This window comes from Macrobrachium nipponense, chromosome 6, assembly GCF_015104395.2.
Source record: "Macrobrachium nipponense isolate FS-2020 chromosome 6, ASM1510439v2, whole genome shotgun sequence".
Classification (NCBI taxonomy): Eukaryota; Metazoa; Arthropoda; class Malacostraca; order Decapoda; family Palaemonidae; genus Macrobrachium; species Macrobrachium nipponense.
Genome location: NC_061108.1, coordinates 120,092,494 through 120,107,493, shown reverse-complemented (window position 1 = coordinate 120,107,493; position 15,000 = coordinate 120,092,494). Strand labels below are relative to the sequence as shown.

General features: G+C 35.6%; 1 protein-coding gene across 1 annotated transcript in view; it reads left to right on the top strand.

Moving 5' to 3' along the window:
- Positions 1–8,220: 8,220 nt before the first annotated feature.
- The window catches only part of LOC135216070 (protein unc-80 homolog), a 185,941-nt gene continuing 179,161 nt past the window's right edge, over positions 8,221–15,000 (top strand). Inside the window, exons 1-2 of the mRNA XM_064251065.1 lie at positions 8,221–8,261; positions 14,699–15,000. The exon at positions 14,699–15,000 is cut by the window's right edge and continues 472 nt beyond it. The gene's annotated coding sequence lies outside the window, so the exon portion shown is untranslated. The remainder of the gene's footprint in view (positions 8,262–14,698) is intronic.

The following is a 15,000-nucleotide window of genomic DNA, read 5'->3' as shown; positions in this document are numbered from 1 at the left end:
TTTTCTAAGAGATACTTACCCACTAATTCCAAATAAATTTAATCACAAAGAGGCAGACTCAACTATTCCTGGCTGATGTACGAGCAAGATCCTGTGCTTGGCATATGACCCCCTTCATTCTACAGCAACTAAGACTACATATTACATAATCCGTCAGCAAATATGAAAGTACAAAAAATAAACTAAGGACTGAGTTTTTGTGATGATCACCAAAATACCATAAAAATAAAAAGCTGGTTGCGAGCATCGAAAGTAAAGAGTAAAAAATATTTTATAATATCTATAATAATATTTACTTGATACTGATTTAACCATCATTTACCTCGCTGTCACAAGCAATGGATTGTGGTTCTGCCAGGAATGAAAAAAAATTGATAAGAAGATTTATTCATGAGAGAGGACGCTAGATTGCTTTGATAAGCAGTCTGTCAATTCATAAAAGAATCTGGCTAGCCAACCAGTTATTTGTGTGTGTGTGTGTGTGTGAGAGAGAGAGAGAGAGAGAGAGAGAGAGAGAGAGAGAGAGAGAATATCTTGAAAACTATGCCTCTCCTAAGAAAACAAGAGGGAAATTAAATAAAGAAAAACAAAAACTGGTTGTTCTCAGAAGTTAGACCGTCTCTAGAGAGAGAGAGAGAGAGAGAGAGAGAGAGAGAGAGAGAGAGAGGCTGTGGGATCTCTGCGCTGCTTCAGAGCTTCTGTTTTGCATGGAACTGAAGCGTTGTCCTACGCACCACAAGCTTAAATTTAAATTGACTTTAGTCTCCCTCAACCCCTTCCCCCCAACCTCCTTTTTTAAAGTTAATATCACAGTTAGCTCTAATCAAATCGGCTGCTGACATTTAATGCCAGCTAACAAAAAAACTGCCCAGGTAATTGTTGCGTCTTGTTGAATAGCTGTTTGAATTGCTTATCTTTGAAAGGCAAGACAATACTTCATATATACTACGTGTTAAAGTTACAATGAGCATCAGAACGAAGGTGAGTAGAGGGAACTTGGAGCGACCTTGGAGTCTTCATCCAACACCTGGGTTTCTGAGAATTATGTTCATTGTAATAATGCCTTACTGTACATGAACGAGGAGAAAGTTCTTACGATACTGGCCACGCAGGAATAATTTCATTTTCGCTTGCATGGAGGATAAGTCTACACACTACTTTGTAGATGTTGTTCTTGCTGGTGTAGGAAACCCTTATGGAAAAGTCTAAATAGATCTGAAAACGGTGTTTCGCGTTGAGTTAAAGATACAACAGAATATTAGGATAGGATATTCATGATTTATTTATTAGAACGAAAATGCAAAAAATATATAATGGGCATGTTAAACAGTACAGAAAAAGGATTTCTTTTAAAATATAGCGTATTATTTTTAATTTCCGCAGGTGAAACAATGCTCTACTTGACCGTAGATTATAGCACGCGCCCGGAGTAAGCTGGAGGTCTGATCATGGCTTGTTAGAGAACAAATTGTGAAGCTTATCGAATTTTCTACGGGCTGCTCTATGAGCGAGAGCCCGTGCTGACATAAGGCCTGCTTAATCTCAAACAACATTAACGATAAGCATGAGGAAAAAATTGAGTTACATCTCAAAATATCTCTATTAAAAGATACACAGCCCCATTTCTAATAGTATCCAATAAGACAATTGGATCAGGATTAGCGGACTAATTTCCGTACACGTTAACAAGGCGTGATCCGATCTCGAGCTAGCTCGGGGGAGCATGCTAAAATCTACAGTCAAACTGTGCGTTGTTTTACTAACGAAAATTAAGGTAAATACGCTATATTGATTAAGAAATATTTATTCTGCACTGTTTAACATGCACATTATTTATTTTTTTACATTTTCATTCTAGTAAATAAACCATAAAGATCTTATCCTGAAATTTCTGGATCTTTAACTCAACACTAAACGCCTTTTTCAGACCCTTTTAGGCTCTTCAATAGTGCTTTCTTACCACCCAACAAGAACAACAACAGCAAGAGCAACAAAAGCAACAAGAACAAGAACAACAAAGCCAACAAAGCAGTTTGTAGGCATACTTCCCGATTTAGCGAAATTCATCCTTTCCCACGAATGATCTAATATGCTTGAGAGCTACGAAGATTATTAGAACGCTCGGGCATAGTGGAGTTAGAGGACGCTTTATAGTTTACAGCGGCTGACTGATAGTTAAGCCTAGATCACTGGAACGAAATAGACCGAGATGATTTCCAGAGCAAGTGTGGTGGAGGAGAGGCAGGAACATTTATGGTGACTGACTGACTGCCTTTAGAAACTTGAAATCCATTACAAGGGTAGTCATAAAAACGATTTAAAAACTGCTTAAAATACCAGGATGTAACACAGAACTTATGTTGACTTTGTACCAAACTATATGTGTGTGTGTGCTTATGAGCGAAAAATATACATCATACATATATATATATATATATATATATATATATATATATATATCATTCGAGCTACAAATGTCCTTTAATATCTAATTCGCTCTACCTCGGAATTGATATATTTTCATATATGTACCGAGGGGGAATTTCTAGTTGATAATAATTTCGTCCCCCCATGGGATCAAACCACCGTCCAGTTGGACGGGGAACGAAATCAGGAACGGACTGTGACGCTACCGAGTCTGCTAGTAGAGAGGCTATAAGTTTATATCAATTCTGACCATTACAAATCACCGCCGATATCGGTGTATTCGTAATTAGAATTGATATGAAACCCACTCAACCATGCTAGCCGATTCGAGCGTTTGACCCACGCAGCCTTGTTATGAATACTTATCACATCACTGTGATTCATATAAATCATTCGAGCTACAAATGTCCTTTAATATCTAATTTGCTCTACCTCGGAATTGATATATTTTCATATATGTACCGAGGGGGAGATTTTAGTTGATAATAATTTCGTCCCCCCATGGGATCAAACCACCGTCCAGTTGGACGGGGAACGAAATCAGGAACGGACAGTGACGCTACCAAGTCTGCTAGCAGAGAGGCTATAAGTTTATATCGATTCTGACCATTACAAATCACCGCCAATCTCGGTGTATTCGTAATTAGAATTGATATGCAACCCCCTCAACCATGCTAGCCGATTCGAGCGTTTGACCCACGCAGCCTTGTTATGAATACTTATCACATCACCGTGATTCATATAAATCATTCGAGCTACAAATGTCCTTTAATATCTAATTCGCTCTACCTCGGAATTGATATATTTTCATATATGTACCGAGGGGGGGTTTTTAGTTGATAATAATTTCGTCCCCCCATGGGATCGAACCACCGTCCAGTTGGACGGGGAACAAAATCAGGAACAGACAGTGACGCTACCGAGTCTACTAGTAGAGAGGCTATAAGTTTATATAGATTCTGACCATTACAAATCACCGCCGATCTCGGTGTATTCGTAATTAGAATTGATATGAAACCCCCTCAACCATGCTAGCCGATTCGAGTGTTTGACCCACGCAGCCTTGTTATGAATACTTATCACATTACCGTGATTCAAATAAATCATTCGAGGTAGAGCGAATTAAATAACCTTCTTCCATTGTTACAAGTCTAAGCTAACTAAATCCTGCTATTTTGGTTTGATTATGAAGTAAAAAACATGATTCTTATATTGCTCTAAAATCCCACCTTCCCATCAGGAGTCAGTTACATGTTGCTGTGGCAACAGTCGATGTATAATTTTCAAGAATTGAAGTTTTTTTCTTCAATAAACTGGGTTATGGAACTGTACTCTGTTTTTACCATCTGTCCACTGCCTGTGTTGTTTACGTATGGTAACACTGCGTCCAGGGCTTTAGATAGTTACGCTATGCATAAGTTTTAGGTAAATAAAAGGATATCTGGGTGTACATTTGGAACTTTAAAGTGTTTTAAATATTTACAGTATGCGAATTACACCATTAAAATTCGAAATTATTGTTGAATGTAAGCTAAATGTAACTATCTAAAGCTCGGGACGGAGTGTTACCATGCTAAAACACCACAGGCGGATGGACAGATGGAAAAAACAGAGTAGTGCACATCGGCTTGCCATGGAGAAGGACCAAAGAGATGCAATTTACTAAAGTTGACAGTCATGCAACAAACAGGAAAGAAATGTCAGCAGAAACTTGCTGAACTATATAAAATATAAAGTATATATTATTGCTTAGTTTCACTTGATATACTCATTCTTAATTACGTAATCTTTATTTTTGTTTTTCAAGAATCTCCCAGCACACAAAAATATTTGTTTCCTCATCAGAAGGTCTTTATTTATTTTCCCATTTCTTTAAAGATGTATTTGCCATGTACTCATAAATTGCAAAATTAAATTGTTCCATTTTCAGACGTGTTTTTAACTTAATTGCTTTCTGTTTAGTGTAATATCTCCTAGACAATCATCGCAATATCTGAATATATAAATATCCAACATAAAGAGAATAAAGAAAATAAACCCTTAATGCATCTGAGGTAATTCTGGAGCAATTTCAATGATAATCTGAGGCAAAATGCTTTTAACTAAGGTAATTTTTCTCATAGTCTAAGGAATTTACGAAAATCGTTTGTGAGAGCTCTGGATGTGACAAGAACTTAGAGAAGAAGGGGAGTGGTTACGGCCTTCGCAAGGACGGGTTTCGAGTTTAGACATAAACAAACATTCAAACTTGAAATCTTTATTATCGCCATCTGCCTTAAGTGGCGAAGTGCGACTGATTATTGCGGAAAAAAAGAAGAATAAGGATAAAGCTATTGACAAAAATGATTGTCATAAAATATATGGAGTAAGAATACTGCGAAAATGCCAACAAACGGTACTATGGAGTAAGGAATTTGGAGGTCAATGAATCCAAGCTTGGTGACCTAGTCTGCCGCTTGGTGGAAAAAGGAAACGCCGGAAACTTTTTCGGAAAGGGAAGAGGGACTAGGACGGAGGGGCCATAATATCCAGGATGGGAGAGTAAACAATACTTAAGTGAGTGCTGCAGGAGAATGTCACATTGGTCATCTTTGATTCCGTAGGCTAAGTAAACGGTGATGAGGCAAGGACTGTGGACTTGGCCTACCTGGCATAAGGAAAATTATGTGTGTGTATATATGTATATATATATATGACTATACTATATATATATATATGATATATATTATATATATATATATATATACATAATGTGTAGTAATACACCTCTTATATGACTTTCCCTTACCTGAATTCACCTTTCACCGCCCATAGGCCTAGTACTATAAGGCTAGCCTAGCCTGCGAGGAAACATTCCAAAGCTTAAGTAACCCGAGCGAAACTAGACTGGTCTAGTGAGAGAAGTACAATTACACCATTATTATTCCATCATTAGTGAGAATAAAATGTAGTAGTATTGTAGCCTAGTGGTACACTAAAGCCTAACCTAATCTAACCTTGCATAACCTGCAAGACCTCACACAAAAGGAATTAAAACATGAGACCTGTAAAAATTAGAAAAGCATTTGCAATGTGAAATTTTGAAAGTGCAGATCTTAATTTTGAATCATACACATCATTGTAACATTTTAGACAACAATATTTTTCACTTGAGTCCTTTGTTATGACAGACTAGCCTACCCAAACTACAGAGCAGACTGATGATGAAACCAGTTTTCACCAGAGGTAGGTGATCCATATGTAGGCTATGTATGGATATTAAGTAAAACTGGAAAAGACTTTATCATAAAAGATAAATGAGTATTTAGACTGCCCCTAACTGTATAATATTGTGTAACCTTGTTTTCTGTGAACGTTTTTCTACATAAGAGAAACTGTTGTATGAGATAGCATAGCGGATGTTTTACTGAACACTATTTCCACTCAACTTTCTAACCTATTGAATGAACATCTTTGTAACTTTCTAGCCTATTGAATGAACATCTTTGTAAACTCATTGCTACTAATGTAATTAATTTTGCTTTTAAATATTCATTGTAATAATTGAGTGAGTGGCTATCAAAGCTGACTGGCGAGACTGCAAGAAGTGGCATAGAAAAACACTTGCCAACTATGCTTTTATGTACACGCAAAACGTCATAACAGACAAACATGTTCCCCAGCAGAGCATTGGGCACATCCACATTGGATGAACTACCTCTTAAACTATACAATGGTGTAATATGGTATAAATTTTTGGTAAGGATGGCCTAGGCTATGAAATATTACAATCGCCATTTTCTCATACACATATACATTAATATAGTTTTCTTTATTCATTATTATTACTCTATAGGTTAAACGTATGTGCGTAGGGTAGCATGCTAAATTGCAAGGTTATGCTAGGGTTCTAAGGTAGCCTAGTATAAAATACGCATGGGACTCTACCTTGAACTGTATTTTGCAGATACCCATTTACAGTTGTGTGGGAGGGTGGTGTGCTGGGAGAGTGGCACAGCTCAAGAGGTGTGCGACAATCAAAATGTAATTTTTGGTGATGACTGATAACATATAGGGCAATGATGTTAGTGAGTTTGTATTTAACGAAGAAATAGTTGAATGAGTCAATAATGAGCAAAGAAAATCGTCTATTACGTCAATATTGAATACAGAAATTAGTCGCATGACCATAGATTTAAGATTCCTCTAACCTTGTTGGAAAAATAATGCTTTTCAACATGCAGCTGGGAAAGAAGTGGCGCAGCAGGGGTGATTGCCACCAAATTCTTAGCAAAATCAAAACATCGCAGGGATGTTTAATATGATTAATGCATGACCAAGGCAAGAGTAATCCTTTTCTCGGCAACTGTCCTTACTCATCGTATTAGGTTTCGCTCCAATATTCACTTTTTTTTTTTTTGCTCTATCTTTTTTTCTAGGTTTTCCCTTTTCTCGTTGTACTTTCGTAGCCATCAATCCCTCCTTTAGTCATTTCCTCCTTTAGTCATCTGTCTGCTCTTTCATCCTGTCATCTGTTCGTGCTCTCTCATCTATCTACACTTAATTTTTCCCTTCCCACTCCTTCTTTCCTCTCCCCACTCCCGGCGTTCCTCTCACCTACAGTATTTGTAATCTTTCCCACACACTCAAGAGTATCGTCACCCAGATTGGTGCCGACTCGTGGCAACATCGAATGTAAACAAAAACATCGCAAGTTTAGAGTTGAAATCCATAATCTTTGGCACATACATTTGCTCCACTAAATCAGCTCTTTTCTCCTTTCCGCTTCTCAACTCAAACTACTAGCTCTTTCTCTCTCTCTCTCTCTCTCTCTCTCTCTCTCTCTCTCTCTCTCTCTCTCTCTCATGCGCACAATAAGTAACTATAGCAATAATGAATAGTGTTACCGTAATTAATCAGGTTCAGGACAATAAAATATTCAGGAAAGACACTAGATGGAGTTCGATGCAAATTTTTTATTTTTATTTTCTCAAGATTATTGCTTTCCCTTATGCTAACGTGGGATGATTCACATAATATACTATATATATACTATATATATTATATATATATATATATATATATATATATATATATATATATAGTATATAAACTAGGGAGTCTTGCTGGAGCTATTCTTTGTACGGCACTTTGCAAACGCATTGTTCATGTGCATAGAAGCACACAGTAGATGGCGTAACGCTACAATTGCATAATATTATCATTGCAAAATATGCCAAATGCAATTCCAGTGGTCTAAAGTTTGCGATTCAGTGACTAAACATAGCTGTGTAGTTTTTTTTTTGGAGTATAGGCCTAATCGAGAGATCTTCAAATGGGTACTTATCCAGAGTAATTTTTCATCGGCGTGTTCATTCCTGTTCATTCTTGTTTTTGCATAATGTTGCACGGTCTCATCGTATAAAAAAGTCTCAGAGTGGAGTCTCTTAAAAATACTCCATAAGAAACTTCATAAAAAGAAAGAAACTGAAAAAAAGAAGGGCCCCGATATCGTATACCTCTCGGGGTGTTATACATCAGGCACCTTTGCTAACGGTCGGCGCGTGTGCAGGTGTAATCCTCCTTTCCTAAATCTCACGGACCTGGGAACGTCTTTTTTAAGAACTTGGATGGTCAGAGAACATTTTAATATCGTAGTGAGAATTGTATCCAGCATTTGGTTGTTTAGCTGAAATTCTGTAGGGATTGATGACTTTTAAGGAGCTTCAAGCATGTCAAGATCCGTGAGACTTAGCCTTTCCAAACAGCTGGTCGCCGGGATAAGGGAGCCTGGGGCCAGCATCCGAGGTGAGAGAGAAATCAGTGACTTATCGGTCTTGTGTGGGGTTCTAGAGGTCAGCCCACGGTGCTAATTTACCTTCCTCATGCTACTACATCTGGGGAAAAGCTGTTATATACTACATAAATAATCCTCAACCAGAATGGCAAAAGGGATGTCTTATGAGTAATCGAAGCGCACTGTGATCTGTAATCCGCAAATATTTGCAGTTACGTGAATGTGAAAAAGAGGAGCAATTTGATGTCGAATTGCTGACTAATTCTTGAAAATTTATGTTAGATAGCTTTAATAAGCACCGGTGGAACGAATGTATTTGATATTTTATTCTCAGATATGAGCCATGAAACATGAAAGAAGCAAATGTAATTTGAGATACAATTTCAGATAAATCCATGAAAATTTATGGCGCTGAGCTCCTGCCTGTAAAAGTGAATAGAATGTATCAGATGATACCAAAAATTTTCGTGCAAATAAAAATTTCCCCAAGTTATCGTGCATCGTATTTATGCAAAAAGGAAATTAATACAACAAGAAAATAACTATGGAAATGAGCCCTTCGCCTGCTTCCTCTTTTATTGATGTAATTTACCATTAGTCTCTTCGTTCCCTTCTCGAAGCTTATCGGCAGTTTAGGGTTTCGACGTACGAGAAGGGCGAAAATGGTCACGGCATTGTCCGAAAACACGTAAATTGATGGACTAAACCCATTTATTGGTGATTTATATATATATATATATATATATATATATATATATATGTGTGTGTGTGTGTGTGTGTGTGTGTGTGTGTGACTATACAATTTTATGTATGTATATATATATATATATATATATATATATATATATATGAATTATATATATATATATGTGTGCGTGTGTGTGTGTGTGTGTGTGTGTACTATACAATTTTATGTATGTATATATATATATATATATATATATGATATTATATATATATATATTATATATATGTGTGTGTGTGTGTGTGTACATAACAATTTATGTATATATATATATATATATATATATGAATTATATATATATATATATATATATATATATATCATATATTTATATAGTATATATATATATATCATATATATATATATATGTATATATATATATCATATTATATATATATATATATATATATATATATATATATATATATATATATATATACTATATATATATATATATATATATATTATATATATATATATATATCTATCTACTTTGGATATTTTCCACTAGGAGGTGACTCTGCAAGTTTTCAGCCTGACAGTTGCCAGCAAATTTTTTCCTATTTTTTATGTGAACTTATTATCTTGATTGGGTGTGGAGGAGTTGGGGTTTGTGGGTGGGGAAGAAGAAGAAGGGCATTATGAAGCTCTAGAGCTTCACTGGTATTTTCTTGTGATCTACCCAATTACTGACCTGGCCCAATGCTGCTTTACTTGATCGACCCGCCGCCAGCAGTGTTGCGAAATTCATGAACCTCTCTCTCTCTTCTCTCTCTCTCTCTCTCTCTCTCTCTCTCTCTCTCTCTCATACACAAACACACACACATATATGTATGTATTTTATATAGTGTATATATGTACACACACACACACACACACACACACACATATATATATATATATATATATATATATATATATGTGTGTGTGTGTGTATGAGAGTACGTATGTATGTATGAATACATTTACACACATATGTACACATATATAGATATATATATATATATATATATACACACACATATATAAATATATATATATATATATATATATATATATGTATGTATATATATATATATATATATATATATATATATATATATATTACACACACACACACACACACAATACATATATATATATATATATATATATATATATATGTTCAGATTTTTTATTTAAGGTTTTAACATTCTGAAGTGGAAAAATGAGTGCTTTTATAGCCCGAATAAGTTATTTGAATAATTTAACAGTATTCCAGCAATCTCTCAACTGTCGTTAATTTCTGTATACATTTTTTTATTTCGTTAATTACAGTTTTAGAATTGTTATCTTCATCTATGTTGAGACTCGCTGCTTGCTGGGTATTTCTTTAATAATTTAATCTTCCTTTTATTTTATAAGCAGTTTCGTCTTCTTTAAGATGAGATATGTATTCACACACCCATCTTCTTTACAGAGAAAAAGTTTAATTTTTGTCGTTTATGGTCATCTCGGTCTCATCGTCATGAATATAGAGGAAATGTCCTTTTTAAAGTACTTAAGAAATCGCTAAAAGTGTTCCAAATCTCTGAACTCGAAATCAATTGCTTTTGCTGTGCAATACTTGCAACAACCATAAAGACAACGTCAGTTCCTACAACGAGGCATCCATAGCAACAGTGATTTAAATCTTGGTTCAGCAAATACAATTCCCTTCTGGATAAGTTTGGCTGCTCTCCTCTCTTGGGTGAGAGTTACAAGGATTATGATCTCTCAAAGACTTGTTAGTCCATCCGAGGAGACATCGTGTGCTCACTTATCTGTAGGAGCAGGTTTTACTGTGCATTCACAGTGTCCTAATGATTTTGTCTAGCTTTCTTTTAAAAACTCTTCTACAGAGAGAGAGAGAGAGAAAGGGTGCTTGAATGTGTGGGTGAGTTTTGGGATACCGCTGGCCGGTCGGTCAAGTAAAGCAAAATTAGGTCAGGTCAGTGCATGGGTAGGTCACAAGAACATATCAGACGCCCTGAATAAGTTCTTTTGATGTCCGTCATTGATGTCAAACAAGCCGATTATTAAGATTATGTTCTTGAGTGATGTCAATATGTATCTGGGCTTCTTATTCCCAAGACTGGAGATGTTTTGTCATTCGTACCAGTCACTTCGCCATTGCGATGTCCCTAGTTTGCATTTTTATTTACCTTTATTAATAAGTTTCCACTTTTACAACTTTTCCCTCTCCTAAGCAGTAGGGCTTAATCATCAAGTCTTTGAAATCACATTAATCAACTTTGAAAAAGAAACCCACAAAATCACTGACAACCTACACATGGGCCACAGATAGGGCCTTAAAGTACTCGGGCGTTGAGTAAAATAAAATGTAAATACTTATAAGTAAACACGTTATACACAGTGATTTTGTGGGTTTCTTTTTCAATCTTCAGAAGAAAACTGAAATTTTTTTTTTTAATTTATCAACTTGTTAGTAATCATATAATTTTGGCTTTGAAATTTTTGAAAGAGGATCCAATATACCTATGTTGTTATTCACCGAATTATTATCATTTATGCACTGGGTCTCGACCATTTAGCATTGAGGTGGATTTCTCCGACCAAGTCCTGGAACTCCATTTGATACTCTTATGACTGGTGCGCATCTAATCTATGGAATTCTAAATATCTGTTAACCTGTTGACCTCTTTACATGTATGGGTTTCCAGAAGCACATCCAGGAACACAGTTGGACTGTAGATTATGTAATATGTCAATATACCGCTTTGTTGTTTATTGGACTTTCTGACATATTTTATCTGCATTTTACAGCATTTCCTGTGACTTAAGACTTTAATCTGTTTGGCATATGGGTTTTCTCTAAGAAATTTTCCTTTAACATGTGGTTGTCCGTTTTGTTTTATTATTTCTGTTATTTAATGTGAGCAAACATTTACAAGGAACAAGCCTAGATGGTCTTGACTTATAAATGAATGAGAATTTCAAGAGAATCCGGTAAAGAATGGTAAACTTGCACTTAAATGTATGCATATAACGAACAATAATAAAAAAACAATACTAATAAAAAATAATAAAAATAATGCTAATAATAATAATAACAATAATGATAGTAATAATGGTAATAATAGTAATACATAGTAATTTGGTGAACAACACTAAACAGGTACTCGAAAGTTACTGCCAGTAACATTTGACCATCAATACAAAATGTTGGAATTACTGTGCATTTTTCATAGACAATTTACTCACGACATTGTGACTCGTTATTATTATTATTATTATTATTATTATTATTTATTTATTTATTTATTTTTTTTTTTGCTCTATCACAGTCCTCCAATTCGTCTGGGTGGTATTTATAGTGTGGGGTTCCGGGTTGCATCCTGCCTCCTTAGGAGTCCATCACTTTTCTTATTATGTGCGCCGTTTCTAGGATCACACTCTTCTGCATGAGTCCTGGAGCTACTTCAGCCTCTAGTTTTTCTAGATTCCTTTTCAGGGATCTTGGGATCGTGCCTAGTGCTCCTATGATTATGGGTACGATTTCCACTAGCATATCCCATATCTTTCTTATTTCTATTTTCAGATCTTGATACTTATCCATTTTTTCCCTCTCTTTCTCTTCAACTCTGGTGTCCCATGGTATTGCGACATCAATGAGCGATACTTTCTTCTTGACTTTGTCAATCAACGTCACGTCTGGTCTGTTTGCACGTATCACCCTATCCGTTCTGATACCATAGTCCCAGAGGATCTTTGCGTGATCGTTTTCTATCACTCCCTCAGGTTGGTGCTCGTACCACTTATTACTGCAAGGTAGCTGATGTTTCTTGCACAGCCTCCAGTGGAGGGCTTTTGCCACTGAATCATGCCTCTTTTTGTACTGGTTCTGTGCAAGTGCCGGGCATTCGCTTGCTAGGTGGTTTATGGTTTCATTTTTCGTATTGCACTTCCTACATATGGGAGAGATGTTATTTCCGTCTATCGTTCTTTGAACATATCTGGTTCTTAGGGCCTGATCTTGTGCCGCTGTTATCATTCCTTCAGTTTCCTTCTTTAGCTCTCCCCTCTGTAGCCATTGCCATGTGTCATCGCTGGCTAGTTCTTTAGTCTGTCTCATGTATTGTCCGTGCATTGGTTTGTTGTGCCAGTCCTCTGTTCTGTCTGTCATTCTCCTGTCTCTGTATATTTCTGGGTCTTCGTCTACTTTTATTAGTCGTTCTTCCCATGCACTCTTTAGCCACTCGTCTTCACTGGTTTTCAGATATTGCCCCAGTGCTCTGTTCACGATGTTGACGCAGTCCTCTATACTTAGTAGTCCTCTCCCTCCTTCCTTTCGTGTTATGTATAGTCTGTCCGTATTTGCTCTTGGGTGTAGTGCTTTGTGTATTGTCATATGTTTCCTGGTTTTCTGATCTATGGTGCGGAGTTCTGCCTTCGTCCATTCGACTATTCCTGCGCTGTATCTGATTACTGGCACTGCCCATGTGTTTATGGCTTTTATCATATTTCCGGCGTTGAGTTTTGACTTGAGTATCGCCTTGAGTCTCTGCATATATTATTATTATTATTATTATTATTAATTATTATTATTATTATTATTATTATTATTATTAAATACCACTGTCCTGCAATAATATTTAAATAAAAAAGAATTCTCCTTATCAAAGGATGGACACGGAAACTCAACGAAATGTTGCAAAAATCGTATAACAGTTTCTGTCTTCTTCCTTACTAACACTAATGAATTATGTATTCTCCACAATCCTGTGGCCTTCCGTTCTTCCCACATTTTCAGACCATCTGAAAACTCCTTGTCACAAATACTAAGCACTCATTTCCGTTGAACAGCTTTAGCCATTTTTTTTATTCACATTCAAAATTCACGTTTCATTCTCATATACGGTGAGGAGTGAGAGATGTGTATTTCTGGTGATAGAAATTCATTCTCGACGTGGTTCGGAAGTCACGTAAAGCCGTTGGTCCCGTTGCTGAATAACCACTGGTTCCATGCAACGTTAAAACACCATGCAAACAAACAAACAAACATATACAGGGCTTATTTCAACATTTTTTTTTACACATTCACCCACATTTGTTTCCTTAGTCACTTGTACCAACATTAGCTTCCATAGTCACTCCAACTCTTCTCCCCGTCTTTTACACTCGTTGCTAATTTGCTGGTTCCACTAATTTGTGACTCACTTGGTCTCTCATCACACATTATTATTATTATTGTTATTGGAGAAACAACTCTAGTTATGTAATTGTACATATATTTAAAGGTAAAACTGTACAGCTTTCGGGAACCGATCAGATTCCCGAAAGCTACCTTTACAGTTTTATTTTTAAATAAATATATATGTTACAGCTATATAGCTGTGGATTTGTTTCTCCATTTTAAGACTCATGCAACTATGATTATTATTATTATTATTATTATTATTATTATTATTATTATTATTATTATTATTATTATTATTATTATTATTATTATTATTATTATAATACGATGCAACGAAGAAGCTTTAATTCCTCGTAAATCTACCTTTATCTGATGTCATCTGACGCAAATCTTTTAGATATTTTTAAAGCAAATTTTTCGTAAATACAGTGTCGAATTTGGTTTTTTTCATGTTTTGTATTCAAAGTTCGTTCCTAAATATGTAGGTAAATTTTGCTAATCTGAAGTGAGGGATTTGTAAGTCATCATTGCAAGAAATGATTGAACGCAGAATTTTTTTTTTCTATTTCAGATTATTTGGTAGAAGTTTGTTTGTCTTGTTTTGCCAAGAGAAAGTTTTCTTAATTTGAATGAAAATCTCTTTATAGTGACTAGGATATGACCATAAACAAACATACTTATTATTAGCAGTGTATGAAGTTAGTGATATTTTTCTTCCTTTGTGGCAAGTGTAATTATTCAGAGCAAATTTGTCATTTGAAAATCAACAGATGTCACTGAGTAGGAAAAAATGCAGAAAACGAAATGGGAAGAGCAAAGTAGATGGAGAATAAACCGATAATTGCTAGAGATTATTGACAGCACAGCTGATGA